Here is a 23,626-nt window from a genome sequence, read left to right as displayed (position 1 = left end):
GCCAAATCTATTTATATATCTCATAATGCAAACATTCACATCAAGCAAATCACTAAAATTAATGGGAATTTTTACTTACTGTTTAGTCCTATAATAGCCATTTGGTAAAATCAATGAAACAACACAGTCCTGATTGAGGAAGAGAGCAATCATTAATGCATTACATAAAATTAGCCTAATAGAGTTATCCATAGACATAAAGAAACAATGAATCATGATGATTTTGCTTTCCTCTCCCTTTTAATCAATTGATACAAACAGGGATTTTGCTTTGCACAGGTCCTGAGCAAACATGATTTGAAAAATCTCAGTTCTATTCCATTATACAGCACACAATCAGTTTTTCTGTTCTTTCTTCACTAACAAACAGCATGCTGTCCCATATGATAGTCACTATCTGTATAATATCAGCAGATAAAATGTGGCTAGTTCAAATTGAAGATGTACCACCAGTATAAAACACAGGGGTGGGCAAAGGTAGGTTTATAGATTTTCATATGAAAGATAATACAATAATGAATAAATAATAATTCAAGAATAAGCTCTGTATTTTGAATACTTACAACTATAAACATACTTTTCCCCACCACTGTACATGCTGCATTTCTACCATTAAGTATGATAATTAAAAAATAAAATATTGTTAACTATCTCAGTAATTTTTATATTGGTTGCATGTTTACTGATACTACTTGAATATATTGTGTAAAATAAAATATATTACTAAAATAAAAATTTATTTGTAATTTTTAAATGTGGCTACAGGAAATCTAGAATTGCATAAGTGGCTTGCATCCTATCTATCTTAAGCAGTAGGAGTGGGTCCAGGCAGACAAAGTGTTCCATATTGAGCCTCCAGCTGGTATTGTGATACAGTGTCTTTTTTCTCTTTCTCATCCTTCTTAATGCTAATAAACATCAATGGCAGAAAGAATGAATTAGAAAGGTAAATACTTATTGAGAGATTACCCAATTTATTCTGCAAACTATGGGAGAAAGTTTCTTAAACAGCACCTATGGTCAGGCCTTTGTCAAAATGAAAATCCTTAACCACTCACCTGTTTTCCTTGGGTAACATCCAGGGCCCATTATACACCTTACAAGGCTTTACAAAACCTGGCCCTGGCCTTTGTTCAAGCTTCTTCTCTTCCCTCTCCCCACCTGACAGTCAGGTCAATCACCTCCATGCAAATGTCTCTCTTGCCCAGACTTTTGCACAAGACTACAATTACCTCTCCCCAGTCCCATTTTATGTAATTAACTTTTGTTCATCCTTTGGTTGCTATTTCTTAAGAAAGAATTTTCCTAATTCTCTAAAACACTAAAGTTGGGTTAGGCATCTCAAATATATGTTGTAATATCCCTCAGATGTGTTGCAATTCTGTATTTTTTATTTTATATGAGTAATGGCTTATTTTCAGTGTACATTGATTTTCTTCTCTGTAGTGTTTTTATTATTATTGCTATTTATCTTATAACTGGAAGCTTATACCTTTTGACCACCTTCACCCATTTTTCCCAATCTTAGGCAACCACCAACCTTTCTTTGTATCTATGAATTTTGGGTTTCGTTTCTTTTCCCAGATTCTACATACAAGTGATATCATACAGTATTTATGTTTCCCCATCTGACTTATTTCATGTTGCATAATGCCCTCAAGTTCCTCCTATAGAGTTTTACAAAGCGCTTATAGTAAGCACTCTGAGCAGGAAATTCGTCATTAGATGGTTATCTCCTAGGCAGTGCACCTTAACTCATAGCACTTCCTAATCATTATGTCAATCAGTAGCACCCAAGCTCTCTGCTCCTCCCAATATATACATACATCCACCACTTCCTCACATACTTCAAAAGGAAGCTAATCACCCCTATAGACCCACGTGACTATAAGCCCTATGAAATACAGGGGACCATATCTGACTATAATATTTTATTATTGAGTTTCCCAGCATAGTGTCTACCATCCAGAAGAGGCTCTCTGCTTATTAAAGCATGATTTTTCCTAGTATTATTTTGATAAGGTGATACACCTCTAGGCATTTTTAATGCAAGGTAAAGAAAGTGCAAGTGAATTTCCTTTCTTGTTTAGCAAATAGTCATATAGGTGATCATCATCAGTACCTTCCTCCTTAAATCTTACAACCCAGCCCCTGTAAGTTTCTATGAAATGAGAGCTGAAAAACTGCATTTCCGCTCATAGCCTCTGAATTCTAAGCTCTTTTATACATCAAGGTTTATGTATGCGAGCATTTCAAATAAATTTATGCAATATCCAACTTAATTAAAAGTCATTTCAAGTGGTTCAAGTATTTAGTTCATGATTATTATTCAATAAGCATTTTATTACATTAGGATGAGTATGGCAGGGCCTAGTTTCTATAAAAGATAATGTTTGTTATTAGATATGAAAATAGTTGTAACATTTAAAGAAAAAAATAATTGAGCTTAATTTTGTACTTTGCTGACTAAAATATTGCTAACACGTTTCTGTAATCTTCCAGTTAGGTCTATTCCTGGTTGCTTGTTTTCTCATCAACTTATCTAGAGGTTCAAGTTAATATTTACCTGAGTTGTCTCATCTCCACCTTCTACACTTATCCCAGCATTTCCCCTTTCCTAACCAATGCACCAATGTTGGCAGAGCCCCAACCTCAGCTCTACAAATGTCATCTGTGTCATTAGAGCTTTTATTGTAAATAGTGAGTTCTGAATCTCAAGCTCTGGACGTCAATGGTGCAAGAGAGAAGTGGAAGTCATGTCAGGTCCAGAGATAAAAGCTAGATCCCACCTTCAACACTTAATATGTAGGCAACTGCTAAAATATTCAGAAAATGGAAGCCAACCACTTCGAATACAACTAAGAGAACAAAATGTCTGTTTTGAAATCTCATCATATGCCACTAAAATCTTTTTTTTTATTATTAAAGTTTGAACACAAAGAAACTAAAAATAAGATGTGTGACTAGTTTTTATTTCAAGGGAGAAAGACGCTATCGATCTTGGTGGCTGCCATGAGACCAAAAATCAACATCTGCAGAACAGGAGTGATGACTAAATTGTTGTTGTTAGACAGATTTTTAAACCACCTGGCACACCATCTGACAAATTGAAAAAACGTGGTGTGCAAATGAGAACGCTCAGAAGGAAAACAATCTTTTCCCCCAGTTCCACATATAATCCACCACCTGAAAATTTTTATTTACGTAGAATTTAAGAATAAACTATTTCAATTCATTCTTATTTCCCCATTATTGTTTTATTTAGATGATTCCATCAGAATATTCAACCTTGTTGATTCTCAGCCAGAAATATATTCTACCAAGATGTACTGTCTTACTATTTCACTAATTTTCTAGTCATGGCTCTCCTAATTTTAGCAGTAAATTGTATCTTATTTTTTTTTAAAAAAAATATATATATATTTTAATGATTTTTTTACAGAGAGGAAGGAAGAAAGATAGAGAGCTAGAAACGTCGATGAGAGAGAAACATTGACCAGCTGCCTCTTGCACACCCCCAACCGGGGATGTGCCCGCAACCAACATACATGCCCTTGACTGGAATCGAACCCGGGACCTTTCAGTCAGCAGACCGAAGCTCTACCGCTGATCCAAACCGGTTTCGGCAGTAAATTGTATCTTATTTAAGATACTTACTATTCTATATGTTTGTCTTTTTTTCTCAGATGTACTAAAATACTTTTTGGTCCAAGGATCATGTCATTATCCTTATATACATTCACACAAATGTTTAGTTACTCATTAGTTGTAAATAGGGTGTTCACTGGTAGAAATGCAAAGGTAATACATCTATCTAAATAAAGTGCAAATATTGCTTGAAAGGATGCTGTATTTATGTGGAAGAGGGGATACTTGAAAAAGCAGTTTTAATTAAAAATAGTGAGTGAAAGGAAGGAAGGGACAGTGCTTGGTGTGCATTGAGAATATAGATAATCATCCTCAGGTTTCCATTCTGGAGTACCATGTATGTACTAAGTGTGTATGTAGGTATGCATGTCTGTACCCTGTGTGCCTCATTTATGTACAACCTAAAAAATCTTTTAATAGCCACCTGATCCTTTTAAAAACATAATTACTAAGGTTATGAAAGTGAGTATACTTCAGGGACCACAAGAACAATATTCTATTAAATATTAAAATATATCTGGACATCTGAAGAGACTTCACCATGTTCAGAACACACTGGATCCCTGTTAAATCTTTAGTGTTTGGATATGAGACTTACAATGGACACTGTTGGTGCCTTCCCACATCCTCTTTACCAATGTGATGCCTCTGTCTCCAGCTGCTCTGATGCTGGTTGCTAATGCTCACAGCTTAACTCTCCTCTAGAGAATTTCCCTCAGACACTTGGGACCTGTCTTGCTTGGAGGCAATGGCCCACTCCCACCTCCCACCCCCATTGGCTGTATCCAATGACTGTAGAAAACAAATGGCCAGCTTCCTTGCTGGGGATCTTTCCTCTCCATGGTGCAATGTATGCTCCAGAGTTCCATGGAAATCAGGCTAAAGCTAGACTCTAGCTGAGACACATATTGTCTTAGCTCCCCTCCTTGACCTGTCCATCTTCCCTCATGCTCTCTCTTCTGAAGGCACTGCCTTAGAAAACCACATGGACTTGAATCTTTATCTTGGGCTTTTCTTCCTGTATGTCTAGCCCAAGACAGAGGTTAAACTATGTTAAAAAAAAAAAAAACACTTAAGTACAATATTTCTGACAATAGAGAATATATATTAACCTATTTAGTATCTCAGTCTGCCAGTTTTCTTTAGAAGGGAGAATTTAGTATACAGGGAATATAATCTAATTTATCAATATTTGCATAATAAAAGGCCAAGACAACTTCATTAAGTAATTGCCTTTTTAAAACATTTCCCTGTAGAAAACATTTGCTGAGCACTAAATAGACTCCATGTCAGATGAAGGAATGATTTAAAAACATAACTCTCCTTCAATCATTTTTTAAAGATTATGTATTTTCAGATCTGGCTGGGGTAGCTCAGTGGTTGAGCATTAACCTATAAGCCAGGAGTTCATGGTTTAATACCTGGTCCCTGCACATACCCGGGTTGCCTGCCCCAGTGTGGGGCATGCAAGAGGCAGCATATTTATAATTACCTCTCATCATTGATGCTTCTGTCTCTCTTTACCCCTGCCTTCCTTTATGAAACCAATAAAATATTAATAGGTCTGGATAATATGGAGGGATTTCTTAAAAAGTAGATGCCTGAGCCCTTAAGAGGCCTATAAGTCAGAATAATAGGGAGTGGGTTCTAGGAATGCAATGTAAAATGACAATATTTTTTTTATAAAACATATTTTTATTATTGATTTCAGAGAGGGAGAGAGAGATAGAAACATCAATGATGAGCCATACCAGCAGGGCAAATGATATCTTTACCAACCATCCATCTTAGTAAAGATGGAAATAAAAATAACTGAAAGTATAACATGGTACACTGGCAGGCTAAATAGCCATCTCAGATGGTGATTAAAGAAAATTTGAACTTATTTAAGGAAAGGGCATGGCATATCCAAAGGGAAGGGCTGCACAGCACCTAGCTAAGGAGACATTGGGTTGAAGATGGCAGCATCCAGGAGCTGCAGTTTCATCCTTATGCAGTCACTGGCAGGAAGCTCTTATCCGAAGTAGGTCTGGGGGCTGAGCTGGTGGGCTTGGACTGCAGGTGGAATGCAGGTGTGCAACCAGGTGTCTTTAGAAGAGTTTCAATTCCTTGTAAGGTCTGACTCCTGGTGTCCAGCAAGTTTTTCCTGCTCTTTGTCAGCCTATGGTAGGAAGCTGACAAGTGGCCACTAAGAGTTGTATTGCCCTATAGTTCTAATAATAACTAACAACAATATAAAAATATAAACAAATGCTTTAATAAACATGATCACATTTGCATGGACCAAGAGAAGACTTTTAATAGAGAAACCTTTTATCAGAACATAAAAAAGTATTATAGCCGAAGCCAGTTTGGCTCAGTGGATAGAGCATCAGCCTGCGGAGTGAAGGGTCCTAGGTTCGATTCCGGTCAAGGGCATGTACCTAGGTTGTGGACACATCCCCAGTAGAGGGTGTGCAAGAGGCAGCTGATCAATGATTCTCTCTCATCGATGTTTCTAACTCTCTATCCCTCTCTCTTCCACTCTGTAAAAAAATCAATGAAAATATATTTTTTTAAAAAGTAGTACAGATGATGCATAATGTACCCTAAAATGGTTTGGAGGTGTGTGTGGGGAAGATGAGAGAGAGAGAGAGAGAGAGAGAGAGAGAGAGAGAGAGAGAGAGAGAGAGAGAATAAGTGTGTGTGATATAAAGAAAATTAGAATATTAATATTCTGAGCATATAATATAGTTTAAATTTCCAGACCATAGTCAGAATAGTAGAACATGAAATGAAAGCATGGATCTCTGTCTTTTTTATTCAGCAGTATATTGTGTATATGTAAAATAGTGTTTTATTTATTTCTAAAATATCTGTAGTATTTCTATAACTATAGATTAGGGATTAATTGTATAAAGTTTGACTGCCCTATTGCTGAAATTGTCTAACATTATATTGGAAGAAATATCTGGAAATCTGTTCTTTCTTGAGTATGGAGTGGATAGAGAAGCGGAGAAGGAAATAAACTAAAATTACTGGATGGAGCTAAATGCACAAAGGAAATCCAGTGAGCAGTGGGGTATTTTGGACTTGGTTCTGTAGAAAGAAAGAAGTCCCCATGTGCCCTGAAAGGGCAGACGTTTTCTGACTTAAGAAGATGAATTGGCACAATGTTAGGGAAGCATTGTGGAAGAAAGATAACAGAGAAGTCAAAGTCCACTGCTACAATCACTCAGGTGAGGGGCAAAGAGAACCAGAACAGGAGCTGTGTGCAGCAGTGGCACTGAATGATGAGGCATCAGGACTGTCTGGGTGCATGGAAGGGGCCCAGTCTAAAGTGCAGCTTTGTTATGGAGCAGTTTGAGGGCTTGTGTTTATGAAAACTGAAGGTAACATGAATCCAGAGCCAGCCTAAAGGGAGATAATGACTTTCTGGAGCTTTGGAACATTTGGATGTAGTAGAAACCCTGCATTAGTTTCAATTTTGATGTGGATAGGTGTAAAATGCTCCAACAACAAAGCACTGTTAATTTCCTTTATCCAAATATTCATACATGTCACCCTCAAGCTAAAGCTACCTAGTAAAGACATTTTATAGTATGGGAGAGCTTTTGAATTCCCAGTGTCTTTCTATGAGTGCTATTTTATTTTAATGAGCATCATTAGCCTTCATTGGGGTATGATTTGGAGGATGCCATATGGAGTCAATGACTCTTTAGTGAAACTCTCCTATTCCTAGAATCATATAAATACACCAATTATTCCTAATTAAAATACCACCATTCATTACACCACCTGTAGACTGGTCACGTTATTGTCCTAGAGCTAATTGGTGGCATTTTGGAAATACATATGAAAAAATGCAGGTACCTGGTGTATTGTTAGTTTTTTTGTTCTGTTCTTTTTTTTTTTTTTTTTCCTTTTTCAGAAATGCATGACTTGCTAATGGACTATTTCAGGGCTAAAACATAAAAGGAACTCTAGATAGCACATATATTATTATGCAATATGTAGATAAATGCTCCTAGATTGTGTTTATTTTTAACTTGGCAATATGGTTTATTGTACTCCTACTATGTGATCATTTTAAGCTGAATATCTCATAAAAGTATTACTTATTGCTCAGCTGAACTAAATTATCCCATTGCCTAAACAACCCTGGTAATCCTCGGATACTCAAATCCTCCCTTATCACTCTCACCCCAAACTGACTCCCTTGGACAAAGTACAAACCTTTGGAACTAAACTTTTCCCCATTTCTATTTTAATGGAAGCTATATATTTACTGCATGACTCATTCTTTCATGATCTTGATAGACTAAACTTTTCATATGTGGTTTTTGTTGTTGTTAAAAATTAAATGCCAATCATAGAAACAGCATTGATTTGGGAGTCAGATTTTTTTGACTTCATATGCTGGTTTTGCCACCTAATGACCAGGAAACTGAATAATTTGTTTAATCTCATTGAAATAGACCCAGTTTCCTCATTGGAGTGAAAGAGGAACTTTTGGTAAAGATCAAACCTTTTGTTCTCAATCCCAGACTAGAGCCAATCTTCTCTGGTGTTTTCTTCCAACAAACTTCTTTTATTTTAGAAAAGTTTTAGATTTGTTTAGTGTTTGATTTCATATGAATATTTCCCTTCCTTTAATCTTACTACTTGATGTTAGAGGAAATCTGGTTAAATTCTATGAAAGAGTCCTTAAGGCAAGGATTTAAAGAGAACTGTTAATTGCACTTAATTTATTTAAGAATAAAGAAAAATTGTACATGACATTAAGTCAAAGAAATACTGTCCACACCATACACACACACACACACACACACACACACCATAAGAAAAAAGGAAAATTTTAAAATCAATATACGGTGTAATTTGCACTAGTAAGAAAATTTGCATGTACTTTTGAAATAAAGAAATTATCATGCCACTTAAATTTCCATTATAGTGATACCTAAAATCAAACCTCTCAGATTTCTAGGTCATTCTTGGGAATAGGTGATAAATGCATGCCATTCAACTTTCTCATTCTTGTCTTAGGAGCTGTGGCATATTGGATTTCAAGAATAATTATAGGCAATCATGCTAAAAATGTATAAAAGGATTAGGTACTTTAACTGAGCTGTAAACTAATTTCCTCTATGTAGAATAAAATGCAGCAGAACTTGAGTTTTCTTGTTCATGGGTTCTTTTTCCTTTGTCCGAATATCAACTGGCCATGCATGCAGGATCTCATAAAATTCCTCCATTACTGCCCCTTCTAATATCACAGAGCAGATGGACACAGCACTCTCAGAAAGCCTCTTGTTGTTCTGCTATCACAGGCATCTTCTCAGGCTGTTGGATCAGGTCAGTTACAGAGACCAGAAAGAAACAGAAAGACTTAAGAAAGAAGAGGACGGAGAGGAGGAGGAAGAGAAAGAAGAGGAGAAGGAGTGGGAAGGGAGGAGGAGAAAGGGCAGGGGGTGCTGAAATAGTTGGGACACATTATATTTATTCCCCTTAATTAGGGAGAAAAGGGGAAAGAAAAATAATTAGGCAGAAGAAGTCTGAGAATATGCCCAACCAGGACTCCACCAAACTGGACAGGGGGTTCTGGAGCAGTATGAGCCATCAGATGGGCCATGGCATGCTAGAGTGGAGCAATGCATACCCCCTCCTTGCTCAGGCACAGGATAGGGGCTACCTCGTGAAGAGGAAGAGCATGATTTTTTCAGGAAAAGGAAGCTCCAGGTCCATGGAGTTGAGCAGAGACTGACAGGAAGCTCTCTGCTACCTAAACTATTTGGTTCTAGAAGGCAGAAGTGTCCCTTTCCCACTTTAGTATTTCCCACAAGAGCTAGGGCACTTCTAAATTAGACATGGAGTCACAATCATCATATGAAGTAGTACACTCAGCAAACTCGCCTGAAATTGATTGATTTCCAAGGAGAACAAACTTAGGCAAAAGTAGAAATTCTTTGGTTGGATAAAAGGAAAGGATTTTGGTGAGAAGAAAAATAGAACAGGATATGGAAGAACATCATGGAACTTCTTTTCCTAGAGCACATCAATAGAAAAATAATAATAATTTGTTTTTTAAGAAAATATCTACAAGACTTACTGTTGGCAGTTTACTATATGCCTTTGTTCTACAGCTAATTAGATGGGTGGCATTTTTCAAAGAAGTTAAATTCTCTGGACTCCTGTGTTTTAATCTGTTAAACAAGAGATTGGCACAAGATGTCACCTTTACTGTACCATTTCATGAAATCTATAAGAACATAGGGGGTGACATATTGGGTGTTTGAGCCACTTATCACTGAATACTAGATGTCTGCCCCAAAGATTACTTGTGCTGTGTGTGTGTGTGTGTGTGTGTGTGTGTGTGTGTGTGTTTTGATTGTAAAAAATAAAGACTTGCATAATAAATGAGTAAAGAAGAAATAGAAAAAGAGGAAACAAAAGAAGACTAGTTGAAGTAAGCCACTTATGATTGGCCTGGATAACCACTATAGAAGCTTTTTTTTTTTTTTTGAATCCTAGGTTTTAAGATGGGAAAACTTGAATGGCAATTTTCCTTTGCCAGGGATTAGCTCTCTGACCGTGGATAGGCCTCTTAATCCTCTGAACCATTTCCCTTACCTTTTACAAGAGGTACAAAAAATATCAAACATATGTATCTCAAGGGAATGTTGTAAAGTTATAATCAGGTAATATATGGGAAAAGGGGAGTTATAAACTGTAAAGATTTATATACACCTTAGTAATCTGATGACAATGCCTTTAGTCCTAAATATTCAATCACTTGGGTGTTGGAGAGAAGTTAAATCACTAGGAGGTCTGGGTGAGTGGATTTATAAGATGACTTTTCATAATGACATGGGAACTAGGCATGATTGAGCGATTAACACACTGAGCAAGAGATAGGGATGCTATTATAGAAAAACTTAAATGGCCCTTCACATTTACATGACAGGTTTTTTGTTGTTGTTGTTTTTAAAAATATATTTTCTTGATATTTTATCTAGAGGAAGGGAGAAGGATAGAGAGTTAAAACATCGATTAGAGAGAAACATTGATCAGCTGCCTCCTGCACACCCCTTACTGGGTATGTGCCCACAACCAAGGTACATGCCCTTGACTGCAATCAAACCTGGGACCCTTCAGTCTGCAGGCTGATGCTCTATCCACTGAACCAAACCAGGGCTTACATGACAGTTTTTCTCCTTTATACCATGCATAGAAAGCAGAGACAAGGTGAGAAGGATATATTTCTGACTTCCAATTTTTATGCAATGTAGCCATGACTTGACATGTCATCTATGTCTCAAGTCTGCCTTTCCTTAATATTTCTTGATAACAATTTTTTACTCCTTAAGATAAAATGCAATTCATCAGAGAAATTAAGTAAAATTTAACTCTTAAAGAAATAAAGCCAGCCATAAAATGAAAGCCCTCTTCAAGCCATAAACTTCATGCAGCCAGCCCTTTCAATTAGAGCTCATTCTAAGCATCCATGTAATTTTCAGCTTCATCTCAGTCATCAGAATTTTTCATGGAGCAGGCATAAACTCAGTAATGGATTAATAGTTCTGTGATTGATAACAGAGTTGTAAAATCATCATTTTATATCACTGCAGTTTATGTATAGGAAAGTGTACAATAATCATAAATGATGTTAATGTTTATAATCTTCTCACCTATTACTTAACCTGTACTGACCAATTTTGTTTTATGATAGTAAAATGATGGATAAATTAAATTAGTATAAATAAAAATTTATAAGCTTGCTTACTCAAGGAAACCCTTTGTAAAATGAAGATTAATTTTGTGAAGAAAAGGATTAACTCACAGTTGAGGTGGCTTTTAGAATCATCTATTGGGATTTTAGAAATTAAGTATATTTCAATTTCTATTAATATACAATCTCTTAGAACTGAGAGGAATAACTGAAATTATCTTGTCTAACCTAATTCATTTATTTGGAGGGTAAATCAGAAACCCTGGAAGTGAGGAGATCTGCCCAAAGCTCACAGCCTTTTCTTTTCCTTTTTTAAAAAATAAATATTTTTATTGATTTCAGAGAGGTAGGGAGAAGGAGAGATAAAAACATCAATGATGAGAGAAAATCATTGACTGACTGCCTCCTGCATGCCCCATAATTTGGGATCGAGCCTGCAACCCAGGCAGGTGCCCTTGAACAGAATTGAACCCAGGACCTTTCAGTCTACAGCCCAATGTTCTAACCACTGAGCAAAATGAGCTAAGGCACACAGCCCTTTTTTAGAAGAACCTGAGCCCAAACTAATGCTTCTGATGTGAATATTGTGGTCTGAAATCTCCATGCCCTTAGCATGAGCCATCACTGATAAAGGGTTCTGGATTTATCAACATTTATTATGTCCACTAGAAAGCATCTTCTGAGTTCTTTTTCCTCCAATATTTTTTGGGTACATTCAATAGTGCAGGATATTCATATGGATATATGTAATCTCAGTCATAGACTCCCAAATCCATAGTTAAAGGAGACTTAGCAGTCACTTATTATAACCCTTTGTTCTATGTGTGACTCCTTCAAAGTGATCATAAACCCTGATGGACCACCTCCAAGGATGGAAACTCACCACTCTATGTCCCATTGCAGTAACATTTTAAATATTAGGTAGTTATTCATCTGTTTAAAAGAATAATATTTTGGCTCAAATTTGAAGATATTTGGGGTAGCCATTGTTCTTTCCTGTCCTCCTTTCCAGGTAAACATAAATCAGTGAACCATGTGCTGACCCATTGTGTCTACTAAACCTCTTTCATCTCCTAATGCATTAGGTCATTCATTCATTCCATAGACATCTGAGAACTTAAACATGTGCAGCACCAGGTAACAGAAAAATAAATTTATCACTGGCACTATCATAATAAACTCATAGTCCAGTGACAGGAAATCTTAAGTAACTAAATACTTGGGAAATTCTGATTCAGCTACAATCTATGTTGTACAATGCAGTTTAGAAACAAATGTTTCCACAAAGTGGAAACAGGCAAAGGTTTCCAAAGTGCATGACCTATTGTACTTGTGGAATAAACTCAAGGATTAGAAACTAAAGGGATACTTAAGATCATTTCCAATTTGCTAAATTTAGAGATGTGGAGATGGAATCTCAGAGGAGTGACTTCTCCAATGTTCCACAGCTTCTTTGTGGTAGAAATTGCTAAAAAAGAGATTTTGCTAAGAAACTGAGGTTTTAACATGCCCATCAAAGACCAAGAAGGAATTCAATAACCAACAAGGGATGGAAAGGTACTTTAGATCCAGGGAACAGCCAGTGTGAGGCCCGGAGGCAAGACACATCAGGAGTTGTCAGGGTTATGGTGAGCAGTTTAGCATGGTGAGGCCATGCAGCATCAGGGAGGATCATTATTAGTAAAACTGAAATCTAAAAATCTCTAGTGCTTCCTTTGTTATCCAGTTCCAATCTTCTTTAGCCTTCACTGTCAGAGAGTTCGTTCCTCTAATTAACATCATTTACTTACTATCATCAATTCAACAGAATTATAGAAAAGATATGGATATAGTTGCTCTTTTTCCATTATTTTTGCTAAAACAAATGGATCTTCAGACCTATATGACAGTTTTTCTCATTTGTACCAGGTAAAGGATAAGAGGATAGAAAAGGCTTTGCTTCCTGTGCATTTGCTCTGATATAGAAATGAGCCTCAGAGGTGGGAATCTAAGAAGTTGGGCCTGTGGGAATCACTCCCATTAAGCTTCTTGGGCATATGTGTGGCTGATCTTCCAGAGAAACTAAATAAATGCTACCCTCTGCTGTCTCTCGTCTGTAAATATGAGAATAAACTCAGGAGGACTGAAGGTGAAATCCTGTCTGCTTAAAAACAAAATAGTAATGTGAAGCCTTGAAAGCCTATAAATTACGGAGACACTAGAGTATCTGTATCTCCAGATAACCAAAACAAAGGAATGATCTACCAATATGTAAAAGCCATGAGCATTACAGACTCTTAGCTCCACATTACACCTTCCATTAAAATGGGAAGAAACCACTTGGATGTGTTATACAGATAAACAATAAAATGCATGCTTGTGAGTCCCCAGAAGCTTGGACTGGTGGCCTATAATTCACCTTAAGGAAGAGCAGATTTGCTCACAGAAAATGGGTTGTCTGCTTCTGAGCAGACAATTACATAGTCAGCCACAGAGAGAGACATAGATCCCGGATGGGAGTGTCCTGAATATGACTTTCATCGCGGCAAGATGATATATTTTGTAAGTGACATGCTAAAAAAATGAAATTTGGATATTTAGATACCCGTGCAGGATGCAGAGCTGGGAATTCTCTTTGCACATTGCTTCTTTCTTCTTTTCTGTAGCCACAGACCTCCCTGCAACATGAACACACACACACACACACACACACATACACACACACACACACACACACACATTAACTTTGGACAGTCAATCTGTAAGACAAACCCCTATCTCTCCAGTCTCTAATTTAACACTGGGAGTTATAGTGTCTTCTAAAGACATTCTGAAATCATCCTCCAGAAATCTTGGACATCAGCATTTTAAAGTTATTTATTGATACGACCAAGCTATCACCATGTGCCACAGCTCTTGCTCTAGAAGAACTTCTAGATGGCTGCCAGAGGAGACAGAGTTGTGAACAAATGCCAGAGAAAACAGCAGAATAATAAGTGTAGTCATGGGGCTTCATTCCAGGAGAAAGAGACACACAGAGCCTTTAGCGAGAGGAAGCTATTCAGGGGGAGCTCCCTTGGCATTTGGGTTCTCGGCCTCCCCAGTTTTCCTGACTTTATGCCCAGCTGGCATTCTTTTTCCTCACCTGATACCTGCAGCCTCTGGTAGCCCCCATCTTCCACGTCACCTCCCTCAGAATCTGAAAATCTGATGTCTAATTTTTACACTGAGATATAACTTTTGTGATGGATGGTTGTAGAGGGTGGGGTATATAAAATTCTAGGGGTAAAATTTTAGGCATCGTCCAATAGATAAAAAGTGTGTCAGAGCAGGGTATGCAGTTAGGGAAGGAGCAAACATCAGATCCCCGTCCATGCTAATGTGTAAGGCTAGTACTGGCCACAGATATCATGCGGCTATTTCTACTTGAGAGCAAACATTAATGACTGTATAATCTTTTGTTCTGTCCTCACATACTAATGCAAACCCCAGATCCTTGCCATGTTTCTCTTCCCTGAAGAATTGTGGGAGCCCTAGCCAGTTTGGCTCAGTGGATAGAGCCTTGGTCTGCAGACTGAAAGGTTCCAGGTTTGATTCTGGTCAAGGGCATATGCTCAGGTTGTGGGCTCCCCAAGGTGTGGGGCTTGTAGGAAGCAGCCAATCAATAATTCTCTATTATCATTGACTAGAGGCCCAGTGCATAAAAAAAACAAAAAACAAAAAAACAACCACTCAGTGGGGAGGAGGTCCCCTCAGACTGTCCTATGCCCTTTGGGAATATCCACCTGATGGCTTAGGCCCGCTCCCCAGGGGAACAGGCCTGAGTTGGCAGTCAGACATCCCTCTGGCAGCCTGGGAGCCCTAGGGGGATGTCCAACCGATGGCTCATGGGGAGTGGGCCTAAGCTGTCAGTTGGACATCCTTAGTGCTGCACTCATAGCCATCAGCCCGGCTTGTGGCGGAGTGGAGCTCCCCCTGTGGGAGCACACTGACCACCAGGGGGCAGCTCCTACATTGAGCGTCTGTCCCCTGGTGGTCAGTGTGAGTCATAGTGACCACATTCTGGTCATTCCGCTATTCAGGTCAATTTCCATATTACCCTTTTATTATATAGGATGTTTCTATCTCTTCCTCTCCCGTTTTCTTTGAAATCAATAAAAATATATTTTTGAAAAAATAACTTTGGGCGTGTACAGAAACTAGCTTGCATATACTCAAGAATAAAAAACACATCTGATGTCATCTGCCATTTCCTGCTGTTATTCTCCGCCACTGTTGCAATGTCCCCTACTTTGTAGTCTGATGTCTTATGGATATTCTGTGTTTTCAGAAGCAGGTTGTGCTTTCAATACAGGTTATTCTCTGACCAGAGGTTATTCCACTTGGTTTTATGAAAGAGATATAATAAATCACCTTAATCTGTTCAGATACACTAACTGTAATTTCCCAACCAAAACATATAGACTAACAAAGAAATTCCATATGTAACCAGATGAAATTCCTTTCATATGTATTTATATACAAATTATAAAAAAATAAGTTCACATATACTTATATGTAACATTACTAAGTGCTAATTTAGTTACATAATGCAGCTATTAGTAAATGTTTTATTTTAACTAATTATTGTGATTTGATATACTGTTGAAACTCAGTTTGCACAATAAGTATTTTTTAAAAGAAATGATTCATTTTTATTCCAGTTATCATCACATTTAAATTTTCAGGGCATTTCTATGGTATATGAGAAAACATGTAGAGATATTTGAGAATGGCATAATTAAAAAGACCTCCGGTCCTCACATTCTCTACAGAAAGGAGATAAACATATGATTTTAGCAGTAAAGTGCAATCATTTTATTGTTTTTGTTTGTTTGTTTATTTTTTGTCTTTTTAAAGCAGGTTTAACTTACTTTAGCTTAGCAAATTAAACTGTTTTACATCACTTCTGGTACAAAACTATCTGGTCAAACAGATGTTTCCTTAATTAAACAACACAACATTTTGAAAGCTAAGCATAGGAATCACTATTTTAAAGAATCATAGAGATTTTTACAATGAAAATATATATTGATTCATTATAAAAATATATTTGCTTATTATACATAATTATTGACATATATAATGGTAAGAGGTCATTTTCTCAGAAAGAATATTAAAAATATTCACTTCTTCAACATTGAGTGTCATTTAATAAGTGAAACCTATATAAAAATCAATGTTTCATTTTTTTCCCTAGGATGTCTTAATTTCTTTTAAAATAGTTTGACCACAGCAAAGGAAAGCTAATAGAAGTATGGTGAGAATGGTTGAAATCAGTCAATCAAAATATTGATTGAGGGACTCTCACTATATCTTATGACAGTTCTACGAAGAGTTTATTTGTATAGCAAATTCTATTTCAAAGCTATTGCAAAACTTCTAAGTTCAAAGTAACCCTGATATATATCAAGGTGTCCTGATATAAATGGTTTTAAAAATAATTCCTCATTCAATAATGAAGTGTAATCCTATCTTTGTAATTGTGTCATTTATAAAAAAGATGATTATTTTGGTAACAGGGACTATGGCCACAGAGTGAATTGATGTCTAATGTGAGACTAATTTTAAACTAAGTGCAGAAGTACTTGAAATATGTGGACTCAGGATGGAGAATGTGCCTGAGGAGAAGTGCTCCCTTAGACATGGTGGGTCAGATCAATTCCACCGCAGGTATTGAGTGTTTGGTACTTACAGATCTGTTCTAGGACCCAAGAGTCCAAAAATGAATAAGACACAGTTTCTCCCTGAAGGAAGATGAAGAGAAAGAAGATGTCAATCCATGATGTTGATTAAGGGTTAGCAGATTAAGGGAACTTGGAACAAGTTTTAGATTTAGGTTTCTTAGAAGAGAATATGCTTATTTATGAGGAATGACTAAAATTTTTCAACTGGAGTAAAGCTAAAACATTGTTCTAAGAAGATTAAATGAAACCACCAATAAAATAAAGCATGAAATAAAAATATAGGCATAGCTTAATAGTATTTAAACATAAATTGCAGGATAGAATGTAGCTGGAAAAAATAAATCGAAGTCTGCTTTTACATGTGGAGCTTTGTTTGTCCTGATAAGAACCTGCAGAGAGGGGTTTAAAGAAGGGAAGGAATAGAGAAATATGGTTGGATTTTAGTTTTATAAATAATAATTAGAGGCCCAGTGCATGAAATTCATGCATGGGGGTGGGAGATGGGGGAGTTCCTCAGCCCGGCCTGGACCCTCTTGCAATTTGGGACCACTGGTTCCTAATATCTTGCCTGCCTGCCTGCCTGATAGCCCCTAAACACTCTGCCTGCCTAATCACCCCAACTACTCACCTGATCACCCTTAACAGCCTCTGCCTACCTGCCTGATTACCCTTAACTCCTGCCTGCCTGCCTGATTGCCCCTAACCACTTAGCTGACTGCCTGATCATCCCTAACCACCTCTGCCTCAGCCTCCACCACTGTGGCTTCATCCAGAAGGACATCTGGAATGGTGTCCAGAAAGTTGTTCAGCTGTCCAATCTAATTAACATATTACGCTTTTATTATTATAGATGCTTATGAACAAGTCTCCTGTGGAGCAAAACAGAATAGCTGAACTAAAACACATACTTGGTGTGTTGAATCTATGCTGAAATAAGATTGACAAAATGGCAGAGACTAGTTCATCAAAGGGTTTGAAAACCAGCCTGCATTGTTGTCAAAATCAAAGCCACAAGGTTTATTGTGGTGACGGAAGTGTATGTTGTTATTGCTTTAATAATCTAATCTCTGCCTCATTGGCAAGGGAGGGATTCCTGACCTCCGGTATGGAAACATTTGACATTGGGCAGATGATCAAAATAGCAATTTATTAGTCACGTGTACTCACAGTCCAGGGAGGAGGACACCGCACACCGCACACAGCCCTACAGCAGTCACACTCGGGAGTAAAGTGAACAACCAGGGGCTGTGTCCTTCAATATGTTAACTTATTAAAGTGAAGTTTGGGATTATTCTCTGGTCAGCCTCACTGCTTTACTTTTATCTTGGCTTTGTTTTGCTTTAAAAGAGCTTTTTGTTATTGGTTCTCATCTGTCCTTGCAATTTGCTAGGCACAAATGGCACTAACTGGGTCTCTGTTCCCTGTCTTCCCATCAATGCTGATTTAAGCTGTTTTTTTCCTGTGGTTAGGGAGGAGAGGTATAAACCATTTACTCTCCAGTGTCCTTGGTTAAGGAAGATAAGGTCTTTCGATTAATAGCTTGCTGTAAAATGTCAAATCATTTTACCTTGTTTAATTATCTTGTCACAGCTTCCCCATTCCACTTGCAAATAATTTTTCTAGTTTTAAAAAATAAAATAAAATAAAATAAAACAAACAATGAATATATATATATATATATATATATATATATATATATATATATATATATTTGTGTTTTTTTTTTTAAATGATGAGAGAATCATTGATTGGCTGCCTCCTGCACACCCCCTAATAGGATGGAGCTCACAACTTGGGCATGTGCCCTGACCAAGAATCAAACCGTGACTTCCTGGTTTGTAAATGAATGCTCAACCACTGAGCAACACCAGCCAGACTCCTAGCTTCTTATTATCCTTCCTCATATGGACCTATATCAGTTCAGGAACTGTTTAATACCACCTGGCAATGAATAATGAAATTGTGAATGAGTCTATAGAAATGTTTGGACCAATATGTAAGATTAAGTTTATGTCTGCTCAATAATTAAAAATGAGCTGAAACCAGTTTGGCTCAGTGGATAGAGCAGACTGAAAGGTCCCAGGTTCGATTCCGGTCAGGGGCATGTAATTGGCTGTGGGCACATCCCCAGTAGTGGGTGAGTAGGAGGCAGCTGGTCGATGTTTCTCTCTCGTTGATGTTTCTAGCTCTCTATCCCTCTCCCTTCCTCTCTGTAAAAAATCAATAAAAATATATTTTAAAATATAATAATAATTAAAAATGAGTCTTGATTGCCTTTTGTTTATCATTGCTGTATCTGTATTTCATTGTTTGAAAAGTTTATTTTCTTTTTCTTTGCTGTTTTGTTTTTGTTTTTAGAGAGAGAGGAAGGGAGAAGGAGAGAGTGAAACATTGATCCACTGCCTCCTGCACTGCCCTGAACCTGGGCATGTGTCCTGACTGGAAATTGATCCAGGGACCTTTTGGTGAATGGATAATGCTCAACCAGGTGAATCACACTGGCCTGGGCACAAGTATATTTTTATTGTTCTTTCTATAACTAGTACTTATAACAGATTGTGAAAAAAGTAAATCACAGGTAATGTATTTTGAGAAGCACTGCCTTCTCACCAGTTTCAGGAAGTTTTTAGGTAAGAAACAGACATTGCTTTCAGGATTGCAGGGTTTATTTATATTCTGTTTTCTCTTCCATAGTTCAAATAATATAGGCCTCCCACTCCCACCCATAATGCTATTGAATCTGCTTTTTCACTAGCCCTAGATTGGTATAGGATTTTGTAAGCAGTAACACTGATATAAAGCGAAACCTTTGAAGCCATTTTTCTTAAACTCCAGATAAGGAACTCAGAAAATATTCCATTTTTTACTATCAGCTAATTTTACTATCAACTCAAAATAAATTTACCTAATAAGACTAAGGAACTTAGATATCATCAAGTTTCAGCTGAATTTTAAATATAAGTTAGATTCCAATTATTTATGAAGTCTTTTAAATACCTCCTTTATGAGACATACAAATGCAAGTAAAGTGATTGCAAAAAAAAGTATCATTAAGCCCTGGCAGATATAAATGAATTTGAATTGGATTACTGTACTCTGAACATATTATCATGCAAAAACTATTAGCACTTATTTTTATTCCTTTGAATGCACTACTGCTACTGTTAGGTAGAATGAGTAAGACTACCTTTCAATTTTAGAAAACTCTAGGACAATTTAGCCAACAAGCCAGGTTTCAGTTCTCTCAGGCATATCAATATACTCAAGCAAAAAATGTATAAACATGATTTAATTTCAGGACACAATGTTACATGGAAATACCATGAGACAAATACTGCATGCTGAAATGAGAAGCAGGCACAGCACACAAGAAAAACAATGCCTCATTGTTGTTTGGTCTACGGGCTTTGGAGAAATCTCAAATTAATTCTCTAGGTGGCAGCAGCATTCTAAAGACTTTGCTTCAGTAAAAAGAATGTCTGCCTTTGCCCAAAGAAACTCAAAGACAAAACCAATTTTGAAAAACAAGCTGTATATCTTTTTATGTTTATGAGACATTAGAATTTCTTCACTGCACAAAAAGATATTCGAATTTTTAAAAAAATCAGTTGGAGCTGAAACTGGTTTGTCTCAGTGGATAGAGCGTCAGCCTATGGACTGAAGGGTCCCGGGTTCGATTCCAGTCAGGGCCATGTACCTTGGTTGCGGGCACTTCCCCAGTAGAGGTGTGCAAGAGGCAGCTGATCGATGACTCTTTCTCATCAATGTTTCTAACTCTCTATACCTCTCACTTCCTCTCTGTAATAAATCAATAAAATATATATATTTTTTAAATCAGTTGGAGACTATAAAACAGAGCCAATGCCCATGACAAAATAGTAGCAACTCAACCAAATCAAGTCTTCTGCGTTGGAAAAGGAGACAGTTGTCAAATATTTTATTTCAGGCCAAGAAGGAAGGTACAAGGGAATGTAAATCTGTTCTCCACATGATTCTCTGTGCCTGAACTTGAGCTGTAAAAATCCTAATCATTTTCTTCAAGGCCTTGATCACATACATGTCTTCAGGTAACAGTATTTTACAGACTAGATAGGTGTCTATAATTTTAGAGGTGTGGGATGCATTGGGGTTCTTATCTTGTTGTCCTTGCATTTCTTTCTTCTCCCTCTGCTCCATTTCTCTTTGTACTTCTCATTTCTTACAGCATTTTTTGCTATTCCTCTTATTCTGTCTTCTTTGGTGTTCTAGGCCACATCTATAATTTCAAACCTATATATATATTGACCAGACAGAAAATATTTGGAATTTTATAAATTTACAAGAAAAATATTTTTGCAGGTGCTTTTCCTAGTGAAGGGGACTGGGCAAAAAATAGAATTTATTTCAGAGCCATATGTAAGGAATAAATGATCTTAATATTGAAATATAGTCTGGAGCTATTTAATAAGTAAAATATGATTCAAAAATTAGAAGAAATTTGTTTTGTTTTTTTTAATATATTTTATTGATTTTGTACAGAGAGGAAGGGAGAGAGATAGAGAGTTAGAAACATCGATGAGAGAGAGTCATCGATCAGCTGCCTCTTGCACACCCCCCACTGGGGATGTGCCCGCAACCAAGGTACATGCCCTTGACCGGAATTGAACCCGGGACCCAAGCCGACGCTCTATCCATTGAGCCAAACCGGTCCCGGCAGAAAAAATTAGAAGAAATTTGTAATAAATTAAGGTAATTTTAAATTTCCATGGGAAATTTGGGAAATATAGTTTTAGGTGCCCAGACTCAAGTAAGAAGGAAGGTGAGAGGGCGTTCCTGCAAAGGGAGGAACTAGGCAGTAGTAGACATGTACTATTGAAACATTGCCAGAGACACAAATCTAGTGCAAGGCATGGACAAGGACACTCTGAACATTTAAAAAAAAAAATGTTTCTCTTACAGCAGCTCTTGCCTAAAATATCCAAACGTACTTTTTGGGTCACTGCGGGGGAAAAAGGGACTTATGTAATACTTTCAACAATAACAATTAAACACAAAAAACAAACTTACTTTTGGATTTTATTCTAACCAGTTCTAATATGCTAAAACTGATATTGGACCATGAACTTTGACCCTGAGGCATCAGAGCCATACTGGAACTAACTGAATATTTTCCTGATCAGGGAACAAAGAAATTATTTTGTCTCTTTAAAACCCTACCAATGTTTAAGAACCTGACTAAAGTCCTTCTATTTACAAGAAGCCTTTTAGAGCTTGCCCCTAATCATTACTCATATCGCCCCAAGCCCCGGCTTTAATCACAGGTGACCTTTATTTGGACACTAACTATGGACTATCCGGTAGCCACTCTTGACTTGTGACTCTGTGTTGAAATTTAGCCTTCTACTGGCTTTTCTCAAATTTATGCCTTGCTAAGGGTAGATCTTTTACTCATCTTTATATTTTCCTCAGTGACTAACGTGGGCTAGCTGTTCAGTTTAGAAAAAGCTTGTTGAGCACCTGTGCTGAAGCTGCCTTCATTGTAGGCTCAGCGTGTTTCAGAATCAGAGCTACTGGGTTATACATTCGGACATGATAACCTGTGAGTCTCAGCAGCTTGTATCCACGGAGGTTTATTTCTCATTGGAGCAACTTGTCTGTCACAGGTTCTCTGGGCATCCTTCTTGGTCATGGATCCAGGCTCCCAGTGCAGGCACGCTCCAGAACATAGCCATCGCCTGGATGCAGAGAAATAAATGATGGTAAGTCTCACAGTAACTTTAAATGTTTCCCACCTGGAAGGGATTCTCACATTTGGACTGGCAAAACAAGTCATGTGGTCAAACCTTGTATCAAGGGTGTGGAGAAGTGCAGTCTCACCATATGCCTTGGAAAAGAGCTGGGAACACTTGAGAAAAACACAGCCTCACCTGATTAACCAATTATCTACATATTTATAGCATCTAATATGCATTTTGCACATGTACTATTGAAACATGTCATACCTATCCAATCACCTGGCATTTAATTAAGTATTCTGTATATTTTCCTCCTTCTAATTATCCAATGTGTATCAGACTTGCTAATAGTGAAGCACGGCTGCACCATAGTCTCACTTATTCCTTCATAATATGCTCCAAATGGTTAAGCCTCACAGTTAAGCACTCATCAAAACCGAATGACAATTAAGAAGCTTTGAATTTAATTATTTTACTTTCTAGTTCCTGGAAAGCAGAGCTAGTTAAAACAGAAAAGAAAAATGATTTAAAGCTGATAATAAACTTCTTAAACTTGTTTAGAAAGGTCACTTAAAACATATGCAACTTTGTTTCAAAAACATGCTACCTCAAACATGGGCTTGAGGCAGTGTTTACACCATAATTAATATTCAAAATAATGTAAAATGCATTAACTGCACTAAGAGCCATCAAATTCATACATAGGCTTTCGGGCAATCCTCAGCACCTGAGTGCCTGTAGGAAGAGAAAACCTTGACATCTGCATTTAATTGGAAATCGCCTGTTGCTTTTGTTCCACAAAAAGTAATTTTATAAAAGACATCTGTGTTAGGGAGGGAAAGGCAAAAGCA

The 23,626-nt window shown here is 37.2% G+C and overlaps 1 protein-coding gene across 3 annotated transcripts in view; it reads left to right on the top strand.

Moving 5' to 3' along the window:
* SYT4 (synaptotagmin 4) overlaps positions 1-23,626 on the top strand; it is a 234,883-nt gene that overhangs the window by 149,293 nt on the left and 61,964 nt on the right. For all 3 annotated transcript variants that reach the window (XM_045574428.1, XM_036418807.2, XM_045574429.1), the window contains exon 4: positions 22,704-22,799. The gene's annotated coding sequence lies outside the window, so the exon portion shown is untranslated. The remainder of the gene's footprint in view (positions 1-22,703; positions 22,800-23,626) is intronic.

Source organism: Pipistrellus kuhlii, unplaced genomic scaffold (assembly GCF_014108245.1).
Source record: "Pipistrellus kuhlii isolate mPipKuh1 unplaced genomic scaffold, mPipKuh1.p scaffold_m20_p_6, whole genome shotgun sequence".
In the NCBI taxonomy this organism is placed as follows: Eukaryota; Metazoa; Chordata; class Mammalia; order Chiroptera; family Vespertilionidae; genus Pipistrellus; species Pipistrellus kuhlii.
The sequence above is the reverse complement of the archived record's forward strand: the minus strand, read 5'-3'. Positions and strand labels throughout refer to the sequence as shown.